This window comes from Protopterus annectens, chromosome 8.part0 (genome assembly GCF_019279795.1).
Source record: "Protopterus annectens isolate FY-2018-M chromosome 8.part0, PAN1.0, whole genome shotgun sequence".
NCBI lineage: Eukaryota > Metazoa > Chordata > Ceratodontiformes > Protopteridae > Protopterus > Protopterus annectens.
This window is the reverse complement of record NC_056741.1, coordinates 209,435,695-209,443,933: the sequence shown is the minus strand read 5'-3', so window position 1 is coordinate 209,443,933 and position 8,239 is coordinate 209,435,695. Positions and strand designations below refer to the sequence as shown.

General features: G+C 34.4%; 1 long non-coding RNA gene across 1 annotated transcript in view; it reads left to right on the top strand.

The window, feature by feature from the left end:
* Positions 1-219: 219 nt before the first annotated feature.
* Positions 220-8,239, top strand: part of LOC122807987 — a 71,351-nt gene continuing 63,331 nt past the window's right edge. Inside the window, exon 1 of the long non-coding RNA XR_006365751.1 lies at positions 220-333. This is a non-coding gene — a long non-coding RNA (uncharacterized LOC122807987). The remainder of the gene's footprint in view (positions 334-8,239) is intronic.

Below are 8,239 nucleotides of genomic sequence, written 5' to 3'. Positions count from 1 at the left end.
TCAAGAAAATGGTTAACCATATCAGTGTGTTTGATTATCATTTTTCTAATAGTAATTATCTACTGAATTGTTTACATATAGCTGGACTTAAATGAAGTGAGTGAACCATAGCGTTTCTGGTTTGTGCAACTTTCATCAATTACTGTTGTTTTTTTTTTTTTTGCAAAATGCTAAGAAAAAATGTAATAATCTGTTTCATTTTGTGTTTTTTCAGGATTTCATACAGGCATTAGCTGCATGGAAATCATACTACTCATACTATTGGATTGGAATTGAGTATAATGCAGGAAAAGGATGGATATGGGATGATGCAACTATTTTTCATCTCAGCATGTAAGTTATTTAACATCCAGTGTTTTCTTTTCTTGTTTATTATCAATAATCTGCTTTATATGTTTTTTTCCTTCTTCAGTACTCTATAGCAGTGGATACTTATGTCCCAATAACAAGGAAATCATTCCTACTGTCTGTTGTAGTTTCTTATTGTGCTGAACCAGGCATGTCAGTACACATTTTCTGTGTCACATGAGTTAGTGTTTGTAACAAGTTGGTGATTTGCAAAAGCTGCTGGTGGACGACATGAGAGTCAATAATGAGCCCGCTACTCCAGCATTCCTGTTTGTCACCCAATCAAAAATCCACTGATATTATAGCATATGTTGTGGTATATTAATGCTCCAAAGTACACAATACCATACAAAATAAACACAGTCTGTTGTAAAGTTAATCAAATATCTATCATGCAGACTCATATCATGTAAACACATGCACACAATGAAATAACTTTCTGTAATGGCAACAAAAGGAAAACACACACACAATACCTTCATTCATGAAAGAAACATACAAAATACCATCTTCATTTCAAAGTCTCAAAGTCTAAATATATTGTTATCCATTGTTAAATTTTACTAATGGTGCAACAATATTCATCACAATGCATTTGGATGGTACCTGTATAATAGGCACTGTAATCAAAGGATTTTTGAAGTTTAAGTTAGGGTTTATCCTCTGGCATTCATGATATCTAGCACAAAAGTTCAGTCTATTTCCTTACTACTGTCTACAAATCTTTGCTAGGATCAGTACTTTAGTCTTGGCCATGCCTAGATGTGTTTGTCTCACCACGAAGTTTCTGAATATTTGGGAGAAATAGCTGATGCACTACTTCCTTTCTGTCCTTATTTTCTCTGTACAATAAATCCGATTATATCTCAAAGAATGGGTATGAAGTTGGAACATGTTTTTTTATTTTCTTTTTCCACAGCTCTGGCCATAGTTCTTTTGCCCAAAGTAACATTTACATATTGTATCTTTTGAAAGTTTATCTAGCTTATCTATATGTCAGCCATCTACTGAGTTTCCTCATAGCCAGACTGTTGTTAGGTAAGTGACTCTGACTCCTCTCCTAACAATACTGGCTCTGGAGTCTCAGTGACTACATTTTTTCTCCTAAGAAAGGCAATTCATAGCAGTAGTCTTTAGCATCATTTTTATATATCTACTTTATGCACTTTTTCTTGCTCTATCCCTTTATAAATTTGATACGTATAACCGTTTTATCTATACGGTTCCTGCATTTTGGCTTAACAAGAATATCATTAGAGCTTTGCTGAATATTTTTTTCTTAGTATACACTTCAGTCTCATTTGTCTCCCCTTCTTTAGGTTGGTCCCTCTGTCTCAGTGTAAGCAGATATTACTCTTTCACTTTATTTTTCTCTCTAGGTCACTTTCCACATGAAAGAGCTATCTGATGAAACATTTTCTTCAGTTTTTTTATTTCTCCTTATTTACAAAAATATTTTCTCTTGAGTCTTTTCCTGCTCATATTTTCTGCCTTGCACTGAAAAAAATGGGTTTATAAGTCTGGCTAGGTAATGTTTTTTCTTCTTTTAATATATTAACAAGGTCATTCTTATTGTTTTTTTTTTTTTAATTCTTTTTATTGATTTTTAATCATATCATAACAAATCATATCCAACAACAAGACAAAAAGATATGTACAAACAGAAATTCCTTTACATACACTAACTATATACAAAGCCCATCTAAGCAGAGCCCCCAAGCAGGAGGTTTGAATGCTGTGTGATTATGTTAGTATAAATTCATACAGCATTTTCCATGCATCCCTCTGTGACGGATTTAGCCTCATGGAATACCACAAATATTTGTGAACAGAAAAATGCTTCCCAGCTATCTGTTTGAGTCCTTCCCATGAAAGAGCCGATCGATCTTTCCAATTTAGGGTGATATAGTATTTTATCAGCATAAAAGACGTTATTAGAAAATGAATATTCTTAATGTCTATGCCTACCGGGGGTATATGAAGGAGGGCGAATTACCATGAGAGCGTAGATTTTTCATAACCCATTTTTTCTAATTTGACTCTGAGGGCACACCAAAGCCTATATGAGCATTTGCAACTCCAAAAGATGTGAATGATATCTGCTTCCATCATAGGGCAAAATTGGCAAAAGGGTGGGACTTCATTGTACATCTTGTTTAGTAAAGCAGGGGTGTAGTATGCGTTATTTACTATCATAAGTTGGGTATACCTGAACTTTAGCAGAGGAATAGCTTTAGAAAATTTTTGAGTGGCTTGGGCAATGGACTTAGAGGAAATTGAGGGGTCTTGTTTTATCCAAAAATCAGAATGGATAGCTTCTTTCGAGCATCTAATTGCTGAGAGTAATTTATAGGAGTGAGAGACCATTTTTTTTTTACGAGTCAGTAGATTCCATAATACCTTACACATCTCTATTTGGGGTTCAGGAATATCAGTATCCCTCCAGAATTTGTTGCAAATGTCCTTTAGTTGTCTAATCATGATGGTGTACTTGATCGGAAGCTTAAACTTGTTTCTGATGGAAGAAATATGCTCAATCCTGCATGAGAAGAAGTCCAGAACCGTTTTAATTTTGACCAGTGGGAATGTATTCAAATTAACCAAATTCTCGTTTAGTTTAATGTTAGGATTAAGGTGTAAAGGCTGGAGAAGGTGAAAAGCAATATGTAGATCTAGAGATTTAAACAAGTTTTGTGTACATTTGATTTGGGACCATAAATCATTTTCAATTTTGTACTTTCTTTTGGCAGATATGTCTAAGAATGGTAGGGCCATGGGATTAATGGAAAGAGTTTTGATATAATTGTGATAGAGTTTGACCCAAGATGGACACCAGGCATTTAATTCCTAGGTCATTCTTATTGTTAAGATTCAACTCTTTGACATTCACTAATGCTTTGAATTCCCTAGGTTTGGAGCTTTATTTATTTATTAAGTTAGTTTATTTATTGCATTTGTTTACTGGGAAAGTCTGTCTGTGCAGGGCAACTCTTTTCAGTGGAGGCCAGTGGAAAAAAGCTGCACACAACATTACAGTGGTTACTTACATTGACAGTAACAAGTATAGTTGCAATGACAACATAGCAAACACTGTAGGAACACTAATACAAATACAAGAGTGATATGAAAATGTACAAAAGTAGTATAGAGAAATAAAATACAAAAATACAATCTAACATTATACACACATGAATTTGTTCTTAGAATTGTGCTAATATTGCAGATATTCAATGCATCTTAACTTCATTCTATTGGATTACACCCTTCAGTGAGTGATTCATTTTTGTTAGTTTTTTTAGTCTCTAGTCACTTCTATTCCTTCTTTTGCAACATGTTCATGTTGCAATAATTTATTATGTATCTTCTTTCTTCTATGGACTCTTTTCTGTAGGTTGCTATGCTATAAGCCTATGTGCTGAGATATCTATCTATCTATTATTATTATTATTATTATTATTATTTTTGAAAATGTGCAAGCTCTGCTTTGCTCTGTATCTTAGCCAAAGGTTGTGTTTTTGGGGGCTTTCTAACACTAGCTGTTGATCATTGTTGGACTTACATGCTCCTATGAACATTTCTGGTTGCATCCTTCAGATTAAGTATTAATATATCCGTAGGTTTGTTTACTTGCAAGTTTCCCACCCAATACTGTTAAGATAGTCTATGAAAAGGAATACATTATTCCAATTGCCAGCAAAAGTCATTAAAGTAAGGAAATCCTTCATTATTACCATATATATTAAATTTGGATTACAGTAAAGGTGATTATCTTTCCAAACAAAGTTTATATTTCTCCTTGAATAATAGGATATGGTTTTCTATCCCTGGGAATACAGACTGTTTTGACTGATTTCATCAATAAGAGTCACATACAAAAAATGTAACTTTATTAACCTTTTCACACTGTTTTAATCCAGTAATCCATGTATTTCCATGCCATTAATTAATACATTGAACTTAATTAATGTTTCTGTAGAATGGCATCCAAAAGGCTGACTGTATTATCCTTGCAAACAATTCATCACATTCCATATGTATGACATCAGTGATAACTTTATTTTCTCTGTTTATAATTTTCACAAGCATAACAGTGTTATCATTGTTAGTACATGACCTACCTATGTGCTTAATTTCCCCATACTTTAAACAAAATATGATTTCAGTTAATACTGCTAGCATACATCATAGATCTGTTTGCATAATTTAACACATGTTTTACACTGGTCTATAATACACAGTTTTGAATATAATTTCATTGCACAGCAATGTTTGTTACACTGCTGCAACATTATATTTGTACATAGGGTGATTTTAAAACACTTACTTTCATAAAGTGCCAGGGAAAGTCCTTCTGAAACATCTATGGCTAAGATTGCTATAATTTTATTGTTACTATTTTGATCTCCAAGATCAGTCCACGATTTAAGTAAGTATTTTAGATGACATAACTGAGATTGTACTATTTTGTTATCCAACTATGAAACCTCTGAGCTTCTATTGCTGAGGTAATACCAGCTTAGTCTAAAAACGCCTTACTTATTCATAGTCCTAATTATCAGTCCCTTCCACATTTGTGAAGGTTTCAGAAGGGTGTCCTGTGCATTTAGCTGAGAATCCAACCTCAGTCCTCTTGCTTCTATCTCTTCTGGTAAGGATACTGCTCAGATGCTACATGGAAAGTTTCAAGATCTTCATCTGTCCAACTATTTTGATATTGAAAATGTATTTGGCATTGACATAACTCTGACAATTGACACTATACCAGGTTCACAAGTCCATAAAAAATAATACCGTTTTACTGTACATTCAAAAAAAAAGTCAGTTGTACAGATACTTCTCATGCAAGCAAGTGTATATCAGGAAAGAAATACAAAATACCATCTTTCTTTCAAAGTTTCTGAGTCCAATACACAAAAGCACACAATTTCTCAAACCAGAGTCAGTAATTTCATTCGGAACAGGGATTAATGCCTGCAGTGCCTACATGTTTCATGCAGTTGTCTCCTCTCTAGTTCTAGATTTTTATTAGGAAAATGTCTATATCTTCTCATGTATAATTCTATATTTATTGCTGTTACTACAGCACACCAACCAGAACTGATGTTCCAGGTGCACAATCTTCCTCAAAAAATGCCATATTTGATATTAATTGGTAGGACTACAACCCTCTTTGTTGCACATCATCTAATTGCACAGTTAGTACCATTATCTTCACAGTGCAGAATCTTCACCACATAATGTGCAATAGCAGCTGTTTAAAGCAACAGCTCAGTGTATAGACTTTTTACACATCATTTACCTAACTTTCAAACAAATGGTTCTATGTAATGTGTTTGCTCACACTTCATTATTTTCTATAATTTTTAAGACATAATTCTAGTGAAAGACATCACACTATGTTACAATGGATCCCCTTCATAATGCTGAGTTACCATTATGTCGATTTTCATAACAGCGAGACTACATTGTTGAATGTTTAAATTCACGAACTCCAGGAACATTGTATTTTCTCACTGGGAAGTAACCACTTGGCACCATGGTGAACTTTGCCCTTTTCTCCACTGTAGTGTGATCTCAGAGTTGGTATATTTAGTTAGGGGAGTGGGGGAAGCAGCCCCCCACTTCAGTGGGTTTAATTTGCTTATGTTTTTAGTTTTATTATTGGTGGCCAAGTTGTTACTTTCCTGGTGAGAAAATATGATGCTCCAGGAGTTGATGATTTTAAACATTCGACAATGTGGTTCCGCTATTATGAAAGTCAACATAATGGTAAGTGGACGTTATGAAGTAAGTGGATGTTATGAAGTAGATCCATTACTATCCATATATATATATATATATATATATATATATATATATATATATATATATATATATATATATACATATATAGACATGAATAATCTCTGACTATATAATTTTGTATTGTCAGTATGAGGATGTTTCATTGCAGTCTGTTTCATTGCAGTAGAGTGTATTGTGCAAGCTGTCAGTCTGTCTTTTTCCCCTTTTCTCCACTGTAGTGTGACTGTGGAATTGGTATATTTCATTTTAATGGGGTGAGGGTGACTTGCCTCCCACATCAGGAGATGCATGAGGGCTTGCCCCCTGCAAAAAAATCTTTTTTTCCCCTGTTTTTATAGTGGTTCTTTATTCACCATTTTCAAAATCATACTTTCAGTAAATGGTGAACCAAAAAAGGTATTGTTGAACTTTCATAGATAAACCACGTGTGTGTGTGTGTGTGTGTGTGTGTGTGTGTGTGTGTGTGTGTGTGTGTGTGTGTGTGTGTGTGTGTGTGTGTGTATGTGTGTGTTTATGTATGTGTCTATGGTGAAGCATTGATCTATACAAGCTTCAAAACATAAGGGAGTAATTCTGGCACATAAAAAACATGCTACAGAAAAAAGAATTAAAGGAACAGAATTGCGATTGGTTAACCAAAACCCTACCACTTACTGCAGATGCACTTTGTCTGAATGGTGGCAGTGCTGTGGACAGAGTTTTTCATAAGTTAAGGTGAAGAATTAGTGTTAGGGTTAGGATAAGTAAGAATAGGCAGGGATAATGTTTAAATAGAATTGTTAGTATATTAGCTTTGTTTCTTGGAATGTAAAAAGTGGTGCAATTTTGAACAAGTTCTGATCATTGCTGGGTATTGTTTCTTAGTTTTCTCACTTGGCTAAAGGTCACCTAATGATCCTTTGCTTTAGAAGCTAGTATAAGCTTGTTGGTTGCTTATCTAGCACTGATAGTAGTTTCTTGATGATACTCTTGACATGAAGAGTTTTACCAGTACTGTAAAATTTAAGAATGTGCTTTTCCTCTTGTAGTGGTTATTAGTGTTGATGGACCAGTAGGGTGGTTTATTATTAACCTTCTCATTATACTTGCATCTGGTATGGATGGCAAAGTCTTCACATTATCAATGTGGAAAAATAACTCCTTTGTAAATCTAGATGCTGTGTCAGTGTCATGGTATTGCTATAAGTGAATATGAAAGCTCATCAGAGAGTTTGATGAGGTTAGTCTGTTTGAAATCTTTAAATTTAAAATGGAGGGCAATGTCTTTAGATACTTTGAAAGTAAATGTTACAAGTTTATTGTCCAACTTAACCAGGGAGGGAGAAACTGTAGAGCTGGTACATAAAGTGGCAATATTTGTGAGGATCAAGTCAGGAATATTTTGTTTGCTAGTAGGTTTGTTAACTATCTGCATCAGTGAATTCTTAATTATTCCTAATAAACTCTGGACATATCTAATGTCATAGGTATAGTTATTCCAGTTTACTGATGGGTATTTGAAATCTATACTTATAATGCAGATTTTGTTAATAGGGATTTCCTAAAGTACAATTTTGAAGTTCATATAATCATTGGTTAATATAGCAATAACCCACGCCTGGGTGTGGGTAATGCTGGATTTACCCACGGTTGGCGTAGTTTGGTCCCGAGGGCGAACAAAGCCAACCGTGGGTAAATCCAGCATTACCACACCCAGAAGTGGTTATTATTATACAATGACATTATTTAAGAAAAAAAATAATTACTTTTCCTAAATAATGGCATTGTATAATGCCTCCTTGCTGCCCTTCCGCAGCTGTCTGGTATTCCGCAGCAGTTCTGATGTACTGCGCATGCGTATGCCTATGCAGTACATCAGAGCTGTGGGCAAAAGCAACGGAGAAAGCAAGATCTCCATTGTTTTTTACTGTTTCGCTATGTTAAATGGGTTTAATATAGTGAGACAGCTTCAAAAAAAGCAACAGAGAATCTCCGTTGCTTATTTTAAAGCTGTCTCACTATGTTAAACCCATTTAACATAGCGAGACAGTTTTGAAAAAAACAACGGAGAAAGCCAGATCTCCGTTGCTTTTTACAAACTGTTTTG